The sequence below is a fragment of the Nicotiana sylvestris genome, chromosome 1, assembly GCF_000393655.2.
Source record: "Nicotiana sylvestris chromosome 1, ASM39365v2, whole genome shotgun sequence".
Classification (NCBI taxonomy): domain Eukaryota; kingdom Viridiplantae; phylum Streptophyta; class Magnoliopsida; order Solanales; family Solanaceae; genus Nicotiana; species Nicotiana sylvestris.
The window spans coordinates 95,197,687-95,202,547 of NC_091057.1; positions in this window are offsets into that span (position 1 = coordinate 95,197,687).

Sequence of the window (4,861 nt, forward strand, 5' to 3'; positions counted from 1 at the left end):
CTCAATTAACCTATAAATTGTCCTTCAAAATAGCCATCACGCATCAGCACATTTTTACTTTGCCTCTTTCGTTCCTTTCAACTTCCTTTTCTTCCTCCTTAAAACATTTATAGTCTACTTTGTTTGTTCCCTCTTTTAAAATAGTTGGGTTTGTAAGCTACTATTTTTCTGATTCCTGTATCCTCCTTAATAGAGGTAGGCCTGTTTAATTCTGGAGAGACATTTCACGCTGCTGAAATAGTTTCTTAGGATAGTGCTCAGCACGATTCAAGTCAATTCGTGTATTTTCGCTCACAAATAATATTATTGCAATATTATTATTATCGTTACTTTTCAGTATCATTTCCCTTCATTTTCACTTCATCCTTGTATGGTGCATAAAAAAGGATAATTAAAAGAGTCTACTTCTGCCTGTTTAATAAGTCCCTGCAGCCTATGTCAAGAAATTTCAATCTAGATGTAGCAAATTAATTATTCGATGAAAAATAAAAGGCTATTAGCTGAAATAAAGTAGTGGACCAGATCCAGATTGACACATTCATTTCCCCAGGGATAACTGATAAGGAAGGGCGAAGTGCACCGGCAGTCACTTTTAAGCTTGTTGTTTAAAATATATCCATATTTTACAATATATTTAAAGTTTAGCAATTTATCCAAATTTCAAGACTAAGTATTTTGAATTTTTGAGATGCTAATTTGAAATTCAGGACTTAGTGTCCTAAATTTTTGAGCTGCTAATTTGAAATTCAAGACTAAGTATCCTGATTTCTAAACTGCTAATTTAAAATTAGGATATAACATTCGAAGTAGTTGACACAATTTTCTAACTTTAGGATACGATGTCCTAAAGTTTGAACTTTGAGGTTTAAAAGTTTGAGCATATTGGTTAATCTTTAAATATGTCACGACCCCAAATATCGGTCGTGATGGGGCCTATCACACTACTAGGCAAGCCAACTGATCAATTAACCGTAACCCTTTTTCCTTTAACATTTAAGCCATTTTCTAACACAAGTTTTAAATACCAAATTTCATTATAAGCGTTAAAGCAACAAAAGATATGCGGAAAGTCGAAATAACAGGAAACTACACAGCCCCAACAATCTGGTGTCACGTGTTTAGAGCCTCTAATACAAGTCTGAATACCTACTACATCAATAGTCTAGAAAATGCGGAAAGATAGCAAGATAGGAGGGAAAAAATAGGGCTACGGATGCCATGCAGCTACCTCAAAATCTCCGGCAATGCTGAATCAGCTGAAGGCCCTCACTCAGCCGCTCGGGCACCTGGATCTGCACACAAGGTGCAGGGAGTAACGTGAGTACACCAACCCAGTAAGTAACTAAGGTAAATAAGGACTGAAAGTAATGACGAGCAGTTCAAAAATATATAACTGAATAATCAACAGAATAACGGATCAACTTTACCGTTTAAAATCAGTTTCGTCATAAAATCAACATTTCCAGTTTAAAACATTTAAAATCAGATACTTAGCAATATATCCAACTGTGGCTTAATAGAAAGGAGAGTGAAATCAGTGAAAACATCACAACAGGGCCCCTCGGGCAAGGAATCACTCAGAATATGGCCCCTCGGGCAGCCTCTCAGTCACTTGTGACTCAACTCTCGTCACCCAGTACTCACTCTCAGCACTCGGCTCCTTAATATCTCATAATAACAGAAATCATAGTAACCTCTGCGGCGTGTAGCCCGACCCGTAATTTATAGTCGACTACGCTCACTGGGAGTGTACAGACTTCGGAGGGGCTCCTACAGCCCAAGAGTTATATCGCTGTGGCGCACATCCCGATCCAATATATATCTCTGCGGCGTGCAGCCCGATCCATATGAGTATCGCTGTGGTGTGCAGCCCAATCCGTAATATATACATATAATATCCTCACTATTTATTCTCAACCTCTCTCGGTCCCCAACCTCACAGCCTCTCGGGCATAACAATAAAACTTAGAGAACTCGGCCCAAACAGTCCTCACAATTAGAAGTTGAGTGATAAAACCAGTTTTAAACTTTTAAACAGGTAAAACATGACTGAGGATATGCTTTCAGCAAATAAAGTGAGGAAAAACAGTAAAAATGCCCCTAAGGATATCAACAGGTCGGCACAAAGCTCCAAACACGACATACAACCCATAATATAGTATAAATGATTAAAGTACGGAATACCATAAAGTTCCAAATAAAATACACGGCTTAATAGTCGCTACGGGACGGACCAAGTCACAATCCCTACTAGTGCACGCTCACACGCTCGTCACCTAGCATGTGCGTCACCGCGTTTATCAAAACAAGTCAAATACCGAGGTTTGTACCCTCAGTTCCAGATTTACAATGGTTATTTACCTCAAACCGGTGAAAATACTACATCGTGATGCCTTTTCCCCTCGAATCGGCCTCCACGCGCATCGAATCCATCCAAAATCAGAACAAGGACATCAAAATATGCCAAGGGAACAAAGCCCAAGCAAAAACAATCAAATAATACCAAAATTCCCGAGATTACCAAAACCCGACCCTCGGGCCCACGTCTCGGAATTTGAATTTTTTTACATCAATAGAATCTTTATCCTACCCGAGTAAATACATATCAAGAACATGAGAATCGGAGTCCAAATGACTCCTCAATCCCTATTTAAAGGCCTCTTAAACTCAATACCTAATCCCCAAATTTTAGCCCTTTAATTCCTTTAATTACAGCCTTAATCCATGAAATACTGTCATAGAAATGAGTTTTAGGTCCAAATCCTTACCTTAATGAAGTCTCCTTGATTTCTCTACTCGAAATCGCCCAAAGCTCCAAAGTTCGTGCTTACAAGTGAAGAAATCCTCTGGAAATTGCGAAGGAGAAAATATAACATTCTGACCCCAGTCATTTTCGCATCTGCAGTACCACATTTGCAGTCAATGAGCCGCTTCTGCGACTTTCACTTATCTCAGCCAAAACCGCATTTGTGATTCCTACCTTCCAGGCATTTATCCGCTTCTGCGATCACCTTTTCTGCATCTGCGGCACCGCACCTGCGGTCCCCAAACCGCAGGTACGAAAACACCAGCAGCTGCGATAACATCTCAATTTCTCCGTTAACCAACCGAAATTACTCTGAGGCCCCCGGTGTGAGCACGTGATTTTTGCTTCACGAAAACTACTCCAAAAGAAATCGAAAAATAAAATAAATGTCATTTGGGTACAAGTTTAAGAATTTCGCGTGACATTTTCGTAATTATTTTGTCTGTGAGTGTTTATTTTGTTTAATTAATTAAAAAAATACAAAAATACATGTTGCATGCACATTTAGGATTTAATTGTGCATTTAGGAATTAATTGAACCATATTTGATTTTTAAAAGAGCGAAAATCACGAAATATGTATTGTAGTCCAATTGTGTGATTTTGTTTGTAATTGATGTTTAATTGTGTTAATAGTTGTAATAGAAGTTAATTTGTATTTTTAACAAGTTAATTTAAGTTCTATAATTTAATTTAAGATTTTTTGGAATTTAATTTTTGATAATTAGGAATTAAAAAAAGTTAAAAGAAAAGGAAGAAGTGAAAAATCCAAAGAAATCGGAACTGGGCCGTTTTATTTTGACCAAAACCAGACCCAAATTTCACCCCTGTGCCCGGTCCAGTCGATCTGACAAAACGACCGCTCAAACGGCGTCGTTTCTGTCACGCTCAATCCGGACCGGTGATTTGTTTTGATCGAACGATCTAGACCACTCCTCCCATAACCCGTTTTTGACCCAACCCGGACCGCCCCAGTACTACTCCAAACGACACCGTGCCTATTAGTAAAATTATCCAGGCCGTTGATCGTGATTGATCCAACGGCCAAGATCAAACGCCCCCACCCGTATATAACCCTAATCCCTTACCTTACGCCCCAAACCCCCCTCAACCCATCGTCTCTCTCAAGCTTGGAGAAGGACCAGACCCAAACCCTAGCCGCCATTGTTACACCTCCGCCTGAAACCCGACGGCAACAACGCCGCCGGTCACCAAATTAACACCCCTAAGCCATCTGACCACCCTCGTTACAGATCCGCTAATCGTTTGCCTCGAATCAACCTCCAGCTTCTTGAATCTTCAATCGAAGATTCGAGCAGAACCTAAACCTACACCAACCAGTTCCAAACTCATACCGGACATCTCCCTGACCTCCCTCGTCATCAAACCACCGTTGGTTTGGTTCGAATCAGACCAGAACCGTTCGAACCCCAAATCGAACCCCCAAGAACCCTAGAAAACCAAAGTTTGAAATCTGTCCAAATTAAAGGATGATTTGGGGTCTAATCGACCTTAGCCGAAGTGTTCTCAGTTGAGAACACTCGATTAAGGCCCGTTCGACCTCAAAGAGTCCGAGTCAGAGTCCAAGTCAGGGTCGTCCAGTTTTCGAGTTCTTGAGGTATTTTTCCTTTCCTGTTTGTTCCATTTTGTATTTGTTTATATCTGTTTATTTGTTTTGTTTAGTTTTATTGATTTTTCAATTCTTTTTGTCGATTGATTCTGTCCTTCTTCAATGACCTTTTATTTGGTCGAACTTTTTCTGGTCATGGTCAAGTATATGATAAACTATATAATCGATTTGAATGAGTTTCGTCGATTATTTAAGTTTTATTATAAATCCCTGTTTCTATCAATACGACTCGAACCACCTGTGTGCCTGTTCGATTCTAATTTGCTACTGATTGTATGTGTTGTAATTCGTGTAGTCGATTGGATAAGTGTCGTCGATTAGTTTTATATGTTTGAATGTTAGAATAACCTGATAATAATTTGATTCATATTGCTTCAATTCTGATTGAATCATTGTTTGAATTTGGTTGTGAATTGGTTATAGTTG